The following is a 19,782-nucleotide window of genomic DNA, read 5'->3' as shown; positions in this document are numbered from 1 at the left end:
GAGATCTTGAGTAGAAACATACCAAATGAGAATTAGAGAATTTAAAACCTTAAATATGAAATAACCTACCAAGCCACATATCTATTTAATGTAACTCATCCATAACTTGATTTTTTGGAACTAATGGCCTTTTACAAGGCATCATAGGAAGTAATTATAGCATTGTCATGGGATCTCATTAGAGCAGCTTGTCCTTTTATGTAAAAAGCAACTCTCCACTTCAGCACTATGGCAACAGTAAATCTGGCAGAAATGCAGACTCAGCGCACTTGCAATTTCAGGATTTAATGAAAAATGAGGAGGTACCATGGATGGAAAGCTCCATCATGAGTGCTGATTCTAACACACTCCCTCCCAACTAGGGATGAGCTCAGGCGTGTTCGCATGGAACATGTGCAGAGCCCGCCAGGAAGTCGGCATAGCGCTGCGCTAATCACAGGCAGTGAGACATTGCCTCGATGTGCGGCTGCAGATATCAGACAATGTCCCACTGCCTGTGATTAGCGCAGCACTGTGCCGACTTCCTGGCGGGCTCTGCACGTGTTCCATGCAAACATGCCTGAGCTCATCCCTACTCCCAACTTTCCTAAGCTTGCATAAGGAGATTTGACAGTGAGGAGCATTATATTGTAATACAACAGCTCAGTAGATCAGGATTGTGACAGTGAATCTACAGTGGGTACATGAAGAGAATATATTCCTGGGACATGATCTCCAAAAATAGGTGGTATTGAAGGGGTAAGACAGTGAACTGGAGGACTGCATGGCCCCCCTCAAGTTTGATACTAAACTGACTCCCAAAGGTTCAACCACAAAGGCCCTCAATTAATTTATTTTTTTGTTTCAATAGATTTTTATTGTTATTAAGTAAAATAACAGATTACAATACATGTCCATAATAAGTGATAGTAGGGCAAGACGCCCCCTAAAAGACATATAAATCATACTGGTAAGGCATATAAGGAGAACACAAGTAAGAATAACATATCCCCCCCCCAGACCAATGTTGCAATATAGGAGATAAGAGAATAGACCTGGACCAACCCGAAAATGAGAGCGCGTGTTAGCATAGATATGTTCGATAACAAAGGATCAACGAGGCCCCACCTCAAGTCACGGGGACCCGGAGATCCCTCCATAGCACCCTCCACCAGAGGCCGAGGCAGGCCCAGGGAAGATCGCCCTGCCGCCCCAAATGGGATCACACTGCGACTGGGCACCTCCCCAGGGCCCCCCCCACCCCCCAGCGAAAGGAACCGGCCAATGAACTTCATTGGTTCTGTAAACTAAATAGTACAAGTGAGAGTTTTGAATTATGCAACTGAATAAGGCTCACGCGATATATATTCAATTTCTGGGAGGGAGAGCAAAAGAACATAGTAAAACAAAAAAAAAAATTTCCTTGCAGTATATAGCCTAAGAGATCCAGTAAATGAAATATTAACTAATCACAACAAATATTGGTAATCCACGGGAGCATCCCCTACAGGAAGGGGAAAAGGGAGTATAGGAGGAAAAAAGGATAGACAGAGAAAAAAAGAGCAGGAGAGATAGAGGAAGGGTAAAGGAGAAGGACAAGTAGCGTAGAAGAGTATAGAAGGAGATAGAGGGCGGTGTAGAAGGTCATCTGGAGAAGTGAGCCACAGCCAGTAGTACAGCTATTTCAATGTGGAAGGGTGATCCCAACAAAAGATGCCCAAGGTTCCCAAGTGTGATAGAATTTCTCAGAACGATCCAGGATTACACCGGCCATTTTTTCCTGGTTCATGATCCAGGAAATTTTTTTCTTTGCTGCTCTGGGTGAAACATTAGGCGTTTTCCAGGCTTTTGCCAGGGTGAGTTTGGCACCTAGTAAAATAAAGTGGATGAGGCGTTGTGTAATCCTGGGCATTCCCGAGACTGGGAAGTTGAGAAGTGCAATGAGGGGGGATGGTACAATAGTCTGTGAGGTAATAGTGCTTATCCAGGAAAAAATTTTACGCCAGAAATGTCGCACTCTAGGACAGGACCACCAAACATGAAGCATATCACCTCTAAGTTCACAGCCCCTGAAACATAGAGGAGATGTGGACGGGAAGATGTGAGCAAGTTTCGTGGGTACTAAGTACCACCTAGTAAGCACTTTAATGCTCGCTTCTATGAGACCGGTATTCATGATGCCCTTGTATGAGTAGGAAAAATTCCTTTGCCAAGTCTCCAGGTCCCAAGCTTGGGCTAAGTCATCTTCCCAGGCCAACATGTAAGAGGTTTTGGACTGATTACCTGAGAGTGCTCTGTAAACCAGTGAGATCCCACCCCTCTGCTCGATGCCTTGCCCACACCATTGTTCATAAGGGGTAATTTGTGGAACGTCTGTGAAGGATTTATATTTTTTGTGAAGAAATGCGGATATCTGTGTAAATCTGAAAAATTCAGATCTGGGCATGTCCAGTTTACTGACACAATAGGCCTTCGTTAGGGGGCCTAAAGGTCTGAGAAAGTGACCTATTCTGTATAGCCCTTTGTCTAGCCACCACTGGAACGCTTTGATGTCTAGGCCCGGGTGGAAGTCTGGGTTGTGGAATAAGTGCTTCAGGGGTTCTAAAGAAGAAATGAGGTGTGCATTGCCTTTGAGGGAGTCCCACAAAGTGAATGAATGGGATAGCGTCGGTGACATGATCGGGGGTCTAGATTTTTTGGGGATCCATAGAAGGAAATCGAGGGTATGAAGCGGGACTGCCAATCTCTCAATGTGTATCCAATCAGGGTGTTCCCATCGGGAGTAGATTCTGGAGAGCTGAGAAAGTTGAGCTGCTTGGAAATACCAAAGCAAGTTTGGCAGACCCATTCCCCCCTCTGTTCTTAATCTATATAGGACCGATTTAGCCAGTCTGCGTCCACCCTTCCCCCAAATAAATTTGATGACTTTGGCTTGGAAGAGCCCAAGGTGGTTTTTATTTATTGGTATCGGAAGGGTTCTAAAATAGTAAAGGATACGCGGGAGTAATGTCATTTTGATGGCATTGATCCTTCCCAGCCAAGTCATGGGAAGACCCGACCACTTTAGGAGATCTTTCTCTAATGTTTTGTACAACGGCGGGTAATTGGCTTGGTAGAGGAGATCTATCCTTGGTGTTAGTTTAATTCCCAAATATGTAATATATGAGTTGGTCCATGAGAGTTTAAAGCTATCTCGAAGCCTAGAGATGAGTGAGTCTGCAAGATTAATGTTAAGTGCTTGAGATTTGCTGTAGTTAACCCTGAGGCCAGATACCAAGCCAAAGTCATCTAATAAGCGGCATAAGTTAGGGAGCGTTGTGAGGGGAGAGGATACAAAAAGTAGGATGTCATCCGCAAACAGTGCGCATTTGTGAGTTTGGGAGCCACAAGTAATACCTTTGATATTGGGGTCGTTTCTAATAGAAATCGCCAGAGATTCAATCGCTATAGCGAAGATAAGAGGGGATAGAGGACAGCCTTGTCTCGTCCCCCTTAAGATCGGGAAAGACTCAGAGTAAAATCCCTGCAGACGGACCTGGGCTGAAGGGGTTGAGTAGAGAGCCCTCAGAACATTGAGAAAGTGCTCACCAAAGCCCCAACGCTGTAAAGTGGAGAAGATGAACGACCAGTTAATAGAATCAAATGCTTTTTGTAGGTCCAAAGAAAGCAAACAGCCTTGTCGGGGAGCTCCTTTGTCCCAGTTGGAGTTTAGGATAGAAATCAGGTCAATGGCTCTGCGCGTCTGGTCAGAGCCCTCTCGGCCTGGGATAAAGCCTACCTGGTCTTTATGAATATACAGACTAATGAAAGAGGCCAGGCGGTCTGCAAGGATCTTAGTCAGAATCTTTAGATCATTGTTAATGAGGGAAATTGGTCTGTAGTTGGAGACAGCACTAGGGTCCTTGTCAGGTTTAGGAATAACCGTTACATATGCCATATTAGAAGAAGCTTCTAAGGTACCCCCTCTCCGGAGCTCATTGAAAAAACGAGCGAGGTATGGGGCTAGAGTGGAGGAAAAGGTTTTATAGTAAGGTATAGAGAAACCATCTGGGCCAGGAGCAGAGTGGGGTTTTAATTTTTTGATCACAGCACAAACTTCCTCCTGTGAGATAGGGGCATCTAAGATTTGACGATGGGAAGATTTCAAAATTGGGTTTTGTACCGTGTCAAGGAACCTATCGACCTGCGCTTGCGTTGGGCAGTCTTTATTACTATAGAGGGATTGGTAGAAAGAATGGAATTGTTCCATTATGCGTTGCGGATTTTGGGAGAGGGTACCACCCTTTATTTTGATTTTAGGGAGAGCAGTGTGTTTGAATTTTGGAGAAAGTCGACGAGCTAAAAGTGTACCTATCCGATCTCCCTGGCAGTAAAAACGGGATTGATTCCAGCGGATCCATTTCTCAGCTCTAGTAGTGAGTGCTAGATTCAAAGAAGTACGAGCTGCGTCCAGGTCCGAGATGGGAACCTCGGAGGGGCGAGCCTTGTGCCTTTTAGATAGGGCCGCAAAGTCCTGCTCCAATCTGACAATGTCAGATTTTTGTGCTTTGTTAATTTGAGAAGCAATTTGGATAAGGTGTCCCCTGAGAACCGCCTTATGAGCAGCCCAAAGGCACGAGGGTCCAACCTCCGGGGTGTCGTTGACTTGAAAATAAGCTTTAATTTTGGTTTCAATCTCCGCCTTCCTGCCCGGATCGTTCAAAATAGATTCATTGAGGCGCCATCTCCTACTGGGTCGAGCCACTCCAGAGCGGCGAAATACTATCACCACCATAGAGTGGTCCGACCAGACTACGTCTTTAATGAAAGCTCTGTTCGTTAAGGGTATGGTATGGGAGGTAACCCAGATGTGATCTATTCTCGAGAAAGATTGGTGGGGACTGGAGAAATGGGTATAATCCCTCAGGGATGGATTCATTTCCCTCCAGATATCAATCAGCCCATGTTGGGAGATTAGTTTGGCTATACGCAGACTTTGTTTAGTGGGTCGAATAAGGCGTTTACCCGGGGGACGTGCCTTGTCCATGCCCGCATCAAAGGCCGTATTCGAGTCACCCCCAAAGACTACAGTCCCCTCCAATAAAGGTGACACGGTGTCTAGAAGATTCTTAAAGAAGGCATATTGGCCTCTGTTGGGGGCGTAGTATGAGATGAATGAGTAGAGATGACCATCCAGCTCTCCAATCACTAGGATAAATCTGCCTTCTTGATCTTTAAGTTCTGACTTGAGAGCGAACGTACATCTGTTAGAAATAAAAATACCCACTCCCTTTGTTTTATCGTCTGCATTGGCCAGTGAAAAATTTGAGAATTTGGAATGGATAAAAGTAGGACGAAAGCTTTTAGGGAAATGAGTTTCTTGCAGGAGTGCTACATCAACTTTCTGGGAGTGAAAATGTTGAAACATTTTCCGACGCTTGGCCGGGGAATTTAGGCCTTGGGCATTATGAGTAATAAGCTTAAGGGGAATTTTGTCTGTATTAGTTACCGCCATCGAGCAGAGGAGTGGGAACACCCCGATACACAAAGGCACTTACCCGTAGAAGATTTACAAACCAGGGTAAAAGCAGACCGGTGAGTGACTCAACGAGCATGGATGAAATCCGTGTCTTCCCTCTCCAGATGACCTCTAGGGAAAAGAAAGAGTAGAGAATGAGTAAGAAGAGGAGATAGAGAGGAGCAGAGAAGGTAAGAAGGGGGACAAACATGAGTCCCGATGCGGGCGGAAAAAAAAAATTACCGCCTACAAATAAAAATTCAGACACCTCCCCAATCTCAATCCCAAAGGGGATGAAGATAGGGAGTAATCCTGACCAGTGAAGGGTCAATACCGAGTTCACTAGGCAGGAAGGGGTGCATGAGCACCGCCCTAGCAAGAAGGACCAACTAAACATTTAAACAATACATAACTGTCAAAAAGGGTCCCCAGAACCAACGCTAACAGTAGAAATCGTTTAAGTCTCCCCAAGGATCAGGGGAGAATAAAGAAATACAAATCAGGAGAAGTAAAATAGTTGAGTGTGGCAACATAAAATTGGTACAAAAGGGTTAGCTAGTTCCCCCCAACACAGATGAAGACCTTGAGTGTTGTTCCCACCCACATGGTGAGATATAATCTAGGCAAAGACCCTGCTCAAGGTCCCCCAGAGGGGACTAGTAACCCCTCAAAGTCCCAAAACTTGTACTGTAGGTAGATCATAGTGAGTCAAGGATGGACGTTGTCCTTCGATTTCTTGTGTCTTGCGGGTTTCCACAACGAGTTCAGTGGACTGGATGGACTGGGGGGAAGTTGCCTTTTAGCCGAGTGTGGAGAGGGCTCCTGTTGCATAGCGATTGGGTCATGAGAGATAAGGCCGAGTCGTAAGAATAGCTGTTCCCCTTCTGGAAGAGAACTAAAGGTGTAGGGTTTGCCATTGAATAACATCTTCAATTGAAATGGAAACAGCCACCAATATTTGATGTCCTTGTTCATAAGGATTTGAAGTAGCGGTTTTAAGGTGCGTCTCTTTTGAATGGTGGAGGGAGATATATCAGCAAAGACTTGTATTTGGTGACCCTGAAAAACGATTTTGGACATGGATCTGGATTTCTTCATGACTGCTTCTTTCACTGTATAGTGATGAGGCTTTACTACAATATCTCGAGGCAGGCCATCATCCCTGGGGGGCCTGAGGGCCCTGTGAGCCCTATCAAGCTCTAGATGGTGTTGGGGGGTGTCCGGGAGCAGATCTTTAATAAATGCCTGTATGGTCTCAGGAACATCTTTGTAGGATTCGGGGAGTCCCCGGACTCTAAAGTTGCACCTCCTATTTCTATTTTCAAGGTCATCTATTTTGGCAATGGCGGTGTCCAGTTGTTCTTGTAAGACTTGTAGGCAAGCAGAATTTTGATTTGTTCTGGAAATCGTCGCTTCCAGGTTAGATTCAATAGTTTCAATGCGAGATCCGATGTTCTGGAGGTCTGCTTTGATGTCATTTGTGATTTTGGTGGCCGTATTTTGTAGACCCCTGTCCAGAAGGTCTGCGAATTTAGCAAAGAGTTCAGTCATATTGACCGGTTGCAGTAGACCTAAGTCTCCAGGCTGAGCTGAAAGTTGGGGCTGAGGGAGGGTAGCTCCCAAGGGTGGAAAGTCCATGTCCGGGAATGATTGTTCCAGAAGGGAAACTGTGGAGGCTGGGGAAGCCATTGCAGGACAATCAAGGCTCGACTGTCGTTGCAGGGTAGAAGAGGAAGAGACTGCCCGCTGTGCCCCGTTCATGTGAGCCGCGTCCAAGTGGTGAGGCCCAGCCGCCATTTTCGCCTCTGTCTGGGAAGAACGGGTTGTCTCATAAGTCGGCTCTAGGTTTCTCCTGACAGCCCCGGCATACATTGGGGAGATCCCTGATGTAATTGTTATTCAGTGGGCAAGTTGTGAAGTAAGCGTTGGCTCTCTGGGCACCGTTATCAGTCCTGAACCGCCAGGGCGGGACGGAGCTCCAGGACTATGCTGCCATCCTTGGAGCTGCCGTGCATGCGCCCTCTGTGGACAGGGCTAGAAGATGGCCGGAGACTCCTTCCCCCCACCACACCAGCAGAGTATGAAAAGATGAATAGATGAACAATAGGCCATAGGGTGTAGTAAGATGGGTGTAGCAAGATGGCCGATTTCAGTCAGCACAGGCCTGGTTCTAGGCCAGGCCTGATCAAAGATGCAGTGTGGGAGTTCGGGAGGTAGGTGCTGTCCAGGGGGGGACCCTGCAGGCAGAGGAAGCGGGTAGGTGAGTAGCGGTCTGGATATGGTGCCCTTCCCTGGGCGTCCGCCTTAGGAAAGTCCGGGGATCCGCAGGCCTTACTAGGCCGCACTAGGCCGGAACCAGCTACGGCCTCCTCGTTCACCCCCGAGGTCCGAACGAGTCACCGGAGCGTTCAGGGAGGGAAGATCAGGCGAGTTAGAGGGTGGATAGCAGTCCCCTACCATTCGATGATGTGGGAAACTCAAAACTTCGTTAGGCCTCCGGAGCGGCAAGATGGCCGCCGCGAGCGCTCGTTGTCGGCCGTCCGGCGACCAAATGGAGGGGTATAAGCACCCGATATAGTCACCAGCAGCTGCAGTGTACTCCCGGGAGTATTGTGCCAAGAATTTGGGCGTCAATCGGTGCAGTATACAGGAGGATTGCGATGGATGGAGCTCGGGTTGTGTGGAGCTCCCTCAGAAAGCGTCCATCGCCGAGCACTTCCGGTCACGCCCCTCTAATTTATTTTTTTAACAAAACTGCACACTAGTAGTCAAAAATTATTGTGGTAGCCAATATATTTCAATACGTATATTTCTTTTAGAACTGACAGTGCTGGATCCTAATCAAGTTCTTTTTCTTTTCAAAAACTAATAGCATTTTCAGGGAACTCATTTGAGAGAAAGGACATCGAGAATACAATTACAGATGCTTCAGCTGGGAGCTCTCCATGTCTGACTGATCCATGCCAACTTTAAATTTAAGCCTGTGGCCAGGGTGAAAAGTGTGCGTGGCTACATTTTACTGAATTTTGGGCATGGCTTAAAGAGCAATTGTACAAAGAGTCTGAGCTTACTTGCAGTATATGCTGTACACTTTTACTTGACACAAAAAATGCCTTAAAGCTGTGGTAAAGCTCATAAATTCTCCCACTATGCCAAAATAAAGCACATTACCATTAATCAGTTTACAGAAGAAACATTTCACAATCAATAGTATAAATTATTGTAAAGTTTTATATTATAAACTATTGTGGAACAATAATTCGGAATGAGGTTCAGAGCCACCTTTTAATGGGCGAAAAATTGTGCTCAAACCTATAATGCACTGCATAACCTTTATCCCTTGCCAGATGGGACGTTGAGAGCCAATAATCTGTAAGCCCTTGTACACACGGTTGGAAATTCCGATGGAAAATGTCCGATCGGACCGCGTTGTCGGATAATCTGATCCTGTGTGGGCTCCATCTGACTTTTTCGTTGGAATGTCCGACCAACAAAGTTTGAGAGCTGGATATAAAATTTTCTGACAACATTATCCGATAGGACTTTGTCCGATCGCTTGTAGAGAATTACGATCGGACAAAGCGCCACGCATGCTCAGATCAAATTACGAGACCAAAGCTATTGGCTACTAGCTAGTTTTGGACAAAATCCGTTGGAAAAAATCCAACGGATTTTGTGGTCGGAATGTCCGACCGTGTGTACAAGGGCTAAGAATAGACATGCATTTTCCTTACTATAAAAGGGTGGGCTCCCAAAAGCCATATTATCAGAGTGTTGTAGCTGATTAGGTGAATCAGACAATCCTGTGTAGGCAGATATAGTGTCAGGAATCAACAGCAAGGATGGCCAGATCTGTGTGGCTACACTCGGGAGACTCAGAGCAGACTGTGTATGCTTTAAGGGAGATTTAAATACAGTGACACAAAATCTATACAAACACCAGCACACAACAAACCTAAAATATAAGTGAACCAAAAACTCAGTGACAGAATACCTAACTAATTAACCTAACAAACAGGAAGCCTAACTAAAATGAACTATATACAATATATACAAAATGGGGAACACAGAAAAGCAGGGGAAAACTGGAGGTGCAGGGAGAAAGTGGAAAGGGAGAACTAAAACTGGGATCAGGACTAAGAGGGGGGCAGGTATGAGGCAGCAGAGCACAGGACAGGAGCAAGATCAGGATCAATGGAAAGCAGAATCTGGCAGCAGCAAAACACTGCAGTGAGAGGCACTGGTAGGGGAGGACCTAAATACCCTCCCAGCAGCCAGCATCAGGTGGAAACTGATTACTGGGATCTGCTGGCTGATGGGAGACACCCACTGGAGGACACCGGAACTACAAGCTTCTGATCTGGGAAGCGTAGTGCCACCAGCAGGTGATCCAGGTCCTTACATATAGCGTGATACAGTGTTATACTATGCTGTTCAGTGTTTTACAGTGCTATACTGTTCCTCTTTAGGCTAAAAGCATGTTGTCTTGTTATTTTTATTTTAAAAGCCTTTTTTTAAATATGTTTTATTCTATAACCGACCCAAAGAAAATGAATATGTTACCAATACCAGCAATAACCATATTGTTTTTTTGCAACTATAATTTTTAACATATGTATAAAAATCCCCTTAGACTACTATAAACTGTAAATGTTCCTTACCCATCTGAAAGTATAACGTTATACTCAATGACAGTTGTTACTGATAAAACTACCCAAAATTACTAACTGGAATGAGAGAGGTTTTTTTTTTGTTCTTTTAATTTAATTTCACATGTTCACATGGTACATGTCCCCCATGGCAGTGGGCAGTTTTCTATGCCTCTTTTTTAACTACTTCAATACTGGGCAATTGCAATTGCGCAGTCATGTAACCATATTAGATTTGTATCATTTTGTTCACACAAATAGAGCTTTCTTTTGGTGGTATTGAATCACCACTGGGTTTTTTATTTTTTGCTAAATAAACAAAAAAATACAGCAAATGTTGGGGAAAAACATTTTTTTTTTCATTTCTGTTATATAATCTTGTAAATAAATAATATTTTTTTCATAAATTTAAGCCAAAATATGTTCTGCTACATTTCTTAGGTAAAAATAACCCATATAAGTGTATATTCTTTACACTATAGGGAGGTTATAGAGTCCACAACCTATGGTATATACTGAATATCTGAAATCGATCAGTCCTGATGTACTGATGGCCTTTCTCATTTCTTAAGGCCCAAAAATGCCAAGACATTACAATTTCTCCCAAATGACTCATTTTTGTAAAGTAGTACCTTCTTTGAATTTGTAATTTTTTGGTACAATTTTTGGTAAAATTAAGGTATAATAAAAATATTTTTTTTCTATTTTTTTTTTTTACATACTTTCACCAGTGCAGTACAGCATCATCTTATATCTGGCTCGGCAGTAATTAAGGACACTGACTAGTGATAGTATGTAAAAAAAAGAATAATAGATATCATTTTTTTTAATATTTATTTTTTATTCTTTTATGATTTTGTTACATACTGTGACCAGAGAAATACAGTGTTACCATAGTACTACTCTGGGGAGGTGATCAGGATTTTTTTATTTTTTTTGTTACGCATGAAATTGATTCAGTGTGTATTGTTCTGGTATAGTTGTGATTAGCCACAGATAATTATATAGTACAAATGGGTGTGATTGACCCTGTCTGTACCATGTGATCACTGTGACCAATCACAGCAAGTAACGCGATAGTACACAATGATTGGCATGAATAGAAGCCATCCATTGTGTGTAATTGTCATGTGATCTGGTGTGATTGGTCACAGCAATCACGCGGCCCCAGCAGTTGCCCCGTACAGTGATCTGTCATCTGTTGCGTCATATGACTTCGACCCAGAATGTCATCTATGCTATCAAGAAACTGGAAAAGTTGGCTAGAGCAGTCCCACTTTAAACTCATATAAGTACCATGCCAGCAGACTGGTAATCGATCTACATGAACATACCTTAGTATTTTGAGTTGTCACTGGAACAGGAATGGAGGGAAAATCACTTGTTCCCAAACAGATCTAACAAAATAAATAAAAAATGGCCACTTGATGGACCGCTTGGTCTTTTTCTGTTGTCCCTTTTCTGTATATGTATCTTAAAATAAAGTCTGTAACACACAACACTACTTTAATCCATGGTCTTACAACCTTACATCACAGCAGTTCCAGTTATAACAACCAGTCTGCTGAAGCTGATCTGCATGTCTCCAAAATTCTTGTCACCACCAATCTTATCTTCACACCAGTGGCCATGTCATCAGGATGGCACATAGGTTTTGCTAAAAATACCCAGCCATATTTTATTAGGAGACTAGTACGCATAGCGACTTCAGCAGAACAGTCATCAGAACCAGAACTGCCAAGGAGGAAAATCACAGCACTACAGATTAAAGAGATTGTAAACCTCCCTGTGTAATTTGTACCTATAGGTAAGCCTAGAATAAGGCTTACCTATAGGTACTGTAAATATCTCCTAAACATGTCCCCATGCTGATGGGGACAAGGGTATCTTCCCCACAACCCTGAACTGTGGTTGTGGGGGGTCTACGGGTCTACAAAGGCACCTCCACATCATGCCCCCTCCCCATGTGAATAAGTATGGAGTATTATGTACTTCTACCCGTTCACCAAAAAAGTGTAATTCACATGGGGGCAGGATCTGGGGGCCCCTTGTTAAAGAAGTCTTCCAGATTCTGATAAGCCCCCTGTCCGCAGACACCCACAGCCGGGATTGTGGAGAAGAGACCATTGTCCCCATCAATGTGGGGACAAGGTGCTTTGGGGTGAGGGGACAGAGCCCCCCACCCCAAAGCACCCACCTATGTTGAGGGCACTCCCTCGTCCCCCCATTTCCTGACATGCCAGGATGTACAGTATGCTTGGATATGGGTCTGGTATGAATTTTGGGGGGTGCCCACGCCATTTTTTTTTTTAAATCATGGCATGGGTTTTCCCTTAAAATCCATACCAGACTCAGGGGTCTAGTATAAACTGAGGGGGATCCCACTCCACTTTTTTTTTACAATTTTTTTTACCAGGAAATTTTTTTTTTATTATTCAGTTGTCAGGGGGAAGCCTTTTGACAGCTGATGACTCATCAGTTGTTAAGGACGCCACAGTTGGCTTCCTGGCTCCGCTCCTTAACAACCAGATTTTACTGCGCCGTGATTGAGCAAAGCTTTGCCCAATCAGGGCGCAGAATGTACTGTGCAGCGCGCAGTGCATTAAAGGGCCTTTGTCAGGGCTGACACCTGCTGAACACCCTGCAAATTTGGGTGTTCCCCTGAATGGGGCGATCAGCCAATGTTTTATCCAAACTCATGCTCAGGTTGAACCTCTCGCCCAAAACACTAATTGCTGGCTGTTACAAATTTTAGTTTTAAAAACACCTACAGATTGTTTGTGACAAGGGGAAATAGGGAGGTGATATTTATTTTTCTAAAGCGATCTGTAGCTTTAAATCAACATGAATGACAAAAATGAAAAAAAAAATACACACACAATTCTCATATAATGAACACATAAATGGTGTCAAAATATTGCAATGCTTACGCTAGACCCCATCACATTATCCTCATATTTGTTGGAGGTTTTTACTATAATGCTAAATAGGGAAAGCAGTAAATAATGTTTGACAAAGTTTTGCATACCTTTCCCAAAAATTCTAAAATGAAAAATACAGGGTTAGTTATTTTATTAACTTAGTATACTTTTATCTTTTAGAATTAGCAGAAAATGTTGGAGGTTTTGTTGTGTCTTTGTGTGCTAACAATGATTGTGGTGTATTTGTATTGAAAATATTGTTTTGATAAGCATATGCACAAATATGATGTGATGTACAACACAATCTTTTATTTTTACACATCCTGTTGTATAAATAATGGATAAAGAATTTGTGTTATTGTGGAAACAGGAGTGCACCGACAGGTAAAGAAAGCAAACTCCTCCAATCCAAACAAATCTCCGCAGCAACTTGGTTCTTTTCCAGAGATTAGCATTTATTGGGTCCCAGAACAAATGGCAAAGTAGATTAGAATATATTTTGGGGTGTTTTCTTTCCAAAATGGGGTCATTTTGTGGGCGTTTCCATTGTCCTGGTGCTCTAGGGCCTTCAAAAGTGTTATAGGTTGTCGGGAAATTATAAGTGTCATTTATGTCCCTAGAATGCCTGATGGTGCTCCCTGCATGTTGGGCCTCTGTATGTGGCCAGGCTGTGTAAATGTCTCACACATGTGGTATCGCCATAATCGGAAAGAGTAGCAGAATGTATGTTGAGGTGCAGTTGTAAGCATGCTTATGCCATGTGAGAAAAATAAATCTTCATTTTGCAAAAAGAATTGTGGGAAAAAAATAAAACCTCACCGTGCCTCTTACTAAATTCCATTGAATGTCTACTTTCCAAAAGGGGGTCATTTGGGGGATATTTGTACTTTCCTGGTTTGTTAGTGTCTCAAGAGATGAGTTAGGCCGTCAGTACATCAGGTGTGATCAAATTTCAATGATTGGTACCATAGTTTGTAGACTCCAACTTTCAAAAAGACCAAATAATATGCACTGATTTGAGTAATTTTTACCAAAGATATGTAGCAGTATAAATTTTGGCCAAAATATATGAAGAGAAATTACTAATTTGCAAAATGTCATAACAGAAACACACAACAGTAAAATCAGTCTTTTAGAAAAAAGGAGCAATTCTATGGCCTTTAACAGTATCAGAAAGAGACACAGCAATGACAAGTATATCAAAAATTATTTATTATTATTTTTTTTTAAATAACATAGATACAATCATTAAGAGCAAAAGCTCATGTATGAATATAAGCTATGTTGGCTTGTACTGTTCTGTCAAGAGGTTGGCATGTTTCGCAATCTGCTTCCTCAGGACCATTATATCTTAACAGACAACAGTAGGCCTATCCAAAAGAAACACAACAAAATTAATTGAATCCAAACATACAAGGTGAACAGCATTGGATGTATAACATAATCTCAAGGATTGAGAAGAGCGGGAAATCACCACTTACATTCCCTCCAGTATAGACCAAGTAATGACGCGCCATGCACAATGCAGATGCAGCTCATGAGTGATATGATACCATCAACAATTAATTGAGAATCTCTAAATCTTCCTAGCGACAAAAAACAGGAAAAAAATGGAATTCAGCTATCTTGTTCTATATATCTTCTATTTTTAGCTTGGTCAGAGCCATAAAAAGGAGAGGGGAGGGTCAGCAGGCAACACTGCGAATAAGGGTTTCTGATACCATTATAGCCCATAAAATTGTTCCTTTTTTTCTAAAATCTTTGTTTGGATGAGGTATCTATATATAACCTTCTACAATTTTTTTTTGTAAAATCAGTCTGTATATGCAGTAAAGCATGCTTGTTATACTCACTGTGGGGCCTAAGGGGTTAATCTTCTGCATTGTGTTTAAAGGCTGTTTGATCCTCCTCTTCTTAACTAACTCCAATCCATCTCATGATAGAACAGAGCCTTTGGAGTCAGTTCGATGTGTATTGATAGAGAGTTTTTATTTTTTCTTGGGAGGGTGCATGTGATCAGGACAGGGCCAATCAGCACTGTCCAGACAGAGGATCGGGGGAGAATGAAAACTCCTCTTACAAGCTTTACTAGGAACTGATAGAAGTCACAAGGCTGCTATATACTGCTGATGAGAAAAGGTATTTAGCAGTTTATATTTGCTAAAATAATTGCATTTCCATGTTCTGTGTACTGTGAGAGACCAGATACAGTGAATGTAGGCTCCTGGGTTTAGTAACACTATCTGTTCTAATTAACCACTACAATACAGGGCACTTTCGCCCTCTTCCTTCCCAGCCCAATTTTCAGCTTTCATCGCTCTCGCGCTTTCAGTGACAATTGCGCGGTCATGCTACACTGTACCCAAATGAAATTGTTATCATTTTGTTCGCACAAATAGAGCTTTATTTTGGTGTTATTTATTCACGACTCCGTTTTTTATTTTTTGCGATATAAGCGCAAAAAAAGCGGAAATTTGGAAAAAAAACAATATTTTCTTTTTTCTATTTGAAAAGAAATCCAATAAAATCAAATTTTGTCATAAATTTAAGCCAAAATGTATTCTGCTACATGTTTTTGGTAAAAAAAATTCCGTTAACTGTATAATAATTGGTTTGTGTGATCACGGACATATGTACGCAAATGATCATGTACATATGTGTGCAGGTGATCACGTACATATGTGTGCAGATAATCATTGGGACATGTGATTTTAGTGGGACATATGTGGGGGACATGTTTTTATTATTAGGGACATGTGTTTTTATTATTTGGGGACATGTATGTTTTGGGGACATGTGTGGTTTGGGGACATATGTGGGGACTGTGTTTGTACTGTGTGGTGTGTTGTGTGTTGACACTAGACTGATGATCAGTGAGTAAAAAGCTGTAAAAAGCAGCCCATACTCACTGATCATCAGCCGGCTGCAGCGTTCTGCTCTCCTCTCCTCAGCGATGACTTCCGTGTGAGGAGAGGAGAGCCGATTGCCTAGCAACCGGCTGTTTGTTTACATCACATGACGGCCATGATTGGACACGGCCGTCATGTGATCAGGAGGGCCAATCACAGAGCCCTCCTGCCGATCTCAGATGTGCCGTGTCCGGGTGACACGAGCACATCGGGATCGCGCCGCTGCGCGGGCACGCGCGCGCGCGATCCCGCTACTTCTGAATGACGTTCAGGAACGTCCTATCAGGAGTAGACGGCTCCCACCCGGCCGTATATATGCATTGGCCGGGTGGGAAGTGGTTAACCACTTAAGGATCGACCCTCTTTCTGAGATTTGGTGTTTACAAGTTAAAAACATTTTTTTGCTAGAAAATTTCTTAGAACCCCCAAACATTATATATATTTTTTCTAACACCCTAGAGAATAAAATGGCGGTTGTTGCATTACTTTCTGTCACACCGTATTTGCACAGCAGTCTTACAAGCGCACTTTTTTTTGGAAATTGGTTGGTGAACAAAACACCAGTCACGTTTCTGTAAATTTGGATCTGAAATTCTGAAATTTGTTAACGAAATTTCATATTTCGTATGAAATTCGTAAGCATAGAAATCCCCATAGGGTTCCCACCATCCCTGTGCTGACTTCCTGGGGTTTTAACTTTTAAGTTCATTAACTTTTCGTAACAATTACGAATGTTCGTTATGATGAATTTATCATTATGAGGGGTTCCCACCATCCCTGTGCTGTGCTGACTTCCTGGGTTTTTAACTTTTAAGTTCGTTAACTTTTTGTTAATTACAAATTTTCGTTATGAATTTGGATCAGAAATTCGTAAACGATATTTCATATTTCCTATGGAATTCATATGCATAAAAATTTGTATTTAGGATTTGTACGAATGTACAAATTTCTGGAAATTCATACGAATTTTCATTTCGTACTAAACGAATCACACATGTCTACTCCCTATACATAAATCACAGCACATTATGACCACTTGATTGAATAGAGTCCTGACATAGGCTCTGTTCCCTGGGTTTTGATGCATGGGTATGCGCATTCTCGTTGTATAGAGTGAAGCTTTTTGATTATACATACTGCTGTTAACAAAAGGCATAATACGATTTTGGTAAAACATTGGATTATTTTTTATCATTAATTATTTTAGCTTTGGGTTTGTGAGCACTGCACTGGTTACATACTATAGATATACTTATATTAGCCTTTAATTCTAATTTAAGGGGGATGTAAATCTGAGTCATGAAATTTGACCTAGTCTCATATATCTGCAGTGTTTTCTTATCTCTCTTTAAAGCCTTAAGTCATGTGTCTTTCTGCTGCTCCGCACTTCTGTTATCAGCATAATAACTACTGGCAAGTTCTATGACAACAGAGATAAAACCAGCCTGAAATTTGTGTTGGGAATGGTGCCATAAATAGATTAGCAGAGAGCTGGTCTATTTACAGCACAGCCCTGCATATTCCTTCCTCACTCTGCCTATGTGGAGGGGGGGGGGGGGGGTGCCTTTCCTCCAATCAGCTGTCACACGGTGTATGCCAAGACTTCACTCCCAGTCCTGAACAGAAAGAGAACATTTCTAACATGATCTGCACATTCTAAAGAATATATCAAGCTGAAGACAGCAGATGTGCATCTAAAACATATGTAGGGAGATTTGTTTAATCTCTGTATGTCATCTGAGGCTGTTAACTTTAGTGAGTATATGTGAGGGTTTACATCCACTTTAAGATAACAAAGTATTACAAATGTTGTGTTTTTAGGAGAAACACAGCTTTCTTTTGGCAATTACAGAAATTTGTATATTTTTATCCATATATTAACCTTTACTTCCGCTATAAATAATAGCAAAGTTGTTGCTGAATAAACAGGCCCAAGGCAAGTAATCTAAAATCTGCTTTGTTCATAGCAGGTGTATAGGCATGAGAGCTGATTTGGTTAAGATAGAACATTCCCTGTTATAAAGCAACCAGGCAGGATGTGCATGATTTAATTTTGTTGTTTCTGATCTTGTCGCCTGATAAAATGATACCGCTGGGATATGTACATGAAGTTCCATTTTTCCCAAACCAACATTCATTAGCTGATTTATCTGATTACTGCTCAAAACATCAACCATTAGTCCGCACTTTCTTTATGTGATGGGAATTGTCCGCTGACTGTATTAAGTGGCTTATTAGGCATACTGAAATGAGATGAGAAAGAATAACAGTGGATTTAATGAATGAAAGTTTAATTAGTACAGAGGCAGGTTAGTCAGAGGAGTCAGGAGTGGCAAGGTAATTGAAGCTTTAAAACTGGTTAGTTAGCCTCCTTCTACCCTGAGCACCATAGTTCTTCTTAAGCTATGTTTTGTTGAAATGAAGGGCTAAGAAGCTAAATGTAATTAAAATCTGTCTTGAAGAATACAGTGAGGTTTTTTTTTCAGAACTGCCTTCACACAGATCAGCTTCTAATATTGCAGGAAAACTCCATTTTTTTTTTTGCAAAAATTATATTGTATATAAATCATTTCTATATACAAAATGTGGTAACATAAAGTGGATATATTACCAGATATATGTTTTTCAATTTACATAGGCATGCTAAAGTTAAACTCCAGGCAGATATAAAGACACAATTTATTGCAGCTCTGTAATCCTTAAAGTTAATTGTAAACACTTTTTTTTTTAAATAACAAACATGTTATACTTACCTGCTCTGTGCAATAGTTTTGCACAGAGCAGCCCCAATTCTCCTCTTCTGGGGTCCCCTGCTGGTGCATCTAGTACCTGCCCCCCAAAGTGACCACCAAGCTGCTTGCTATGGGGGCACACATGTGAGCTCACTCTTAAACTGGTTCTGTGTACCAAAGGCTTAGCCTGCCCCCCTCCCCACTCCTGCCTCACTGGCTGTGATTGACAACAGCAGGAGCCACTGGTGTCTTGGGCCTTTAAGGAAGAGATCCAAGAGAGCTGCTGCTCTCCAGCACTGTAGGTGAGAAAATAGAAGCACAAGGAGAAAGTCAGCTTAAATGCTGACAAGAAGCATGCTAATAGGTGGAGAGTGATGAAAGAGATGAGTTCCTCACTGTGTGCATCTCCTTTCACCGTTGAATTACAGGTTGGCGTGGGTTCAGGACAACTTATGCTAAGAAGAAGTGGGTTGAATTATACTGGCCATCATACTGAGAACATCTAGCAGCAGAAAGATATTATTGTGGTGGAAAACTCAAAATTAAAGCTAAATATCGCAGTAAAGGCAATTTTCAGGCCGAACAGAAATAAAACATCAAGATGGCATATAGGCAGACATTATGCAATGCGTACAAACCAGAAAACCAGGAAACTATTACCGTATTCCAAGGGAGCCTATTCAAAGGTGATTAAGCTGATCTGTCAACAGACGCTGTGTACAGAAATTCATAAGAAAACATTCGAGGAGATTTACTAATACTGATGCACACAGAAACTGGTGCAGATGTGCATAGTAACCAATCAGCTTCCAGGTTTTATTGTCCAAACTTAATTGAACAAGCTGAAGTCAGAAGCGGATTGGCTACTGTGCACAGCTGCACCAGATTCTGAGTGCACCAGTTTTAATAAATCTCCCCATGTGATGCATATCTCCATCTTACATACCAGAATGATTCAAAGGATTAGATTCACCATAGGACCAGATTATAATAAGAGGTAATGAGGGAAAGGTTAGAAATGTAATAGTAATTTTATCTTGTTATGCTGGAGTTCTGCTTTACATAATATGTAACACTTACATATATTTATTACCT

At 42.1% G+C, this 19,782-nt stretch overlaps 1 protein-coding gene across 3 annotated transcripts in view; it reads left to right on the top strand.

Moving 5' to 3' along the window:
• Nucleotides 1-19,782, top strand: part of FUT9 (fucosyltransferase 9) — a 335,910-nt gene that overhangs the window by 297,586 nt on the left and 18,542 nt on the right. The window lies entirely within an intron of this gene.

Source organism: Lithobates pipiens, unplaced genomic scaffold, assembly GCF_037356315.1.
Source record: "Lithobates pipiens isolate NorthernLeopardFrog02 unplaced genomic scaffold, aLitPip1_a1.2 Scaffold_18, whole genome shotgun sequence".
NCBI lineage: Eukaryota > Metazoa > Chordata > Amphibia > Anura > Ranidae > Lithobates > Lithobates pipiens.
Note: the sequence above shows the minus strand (reverse complement) of the source record. Positions and strands in the feature narration are given on the sequence as shown.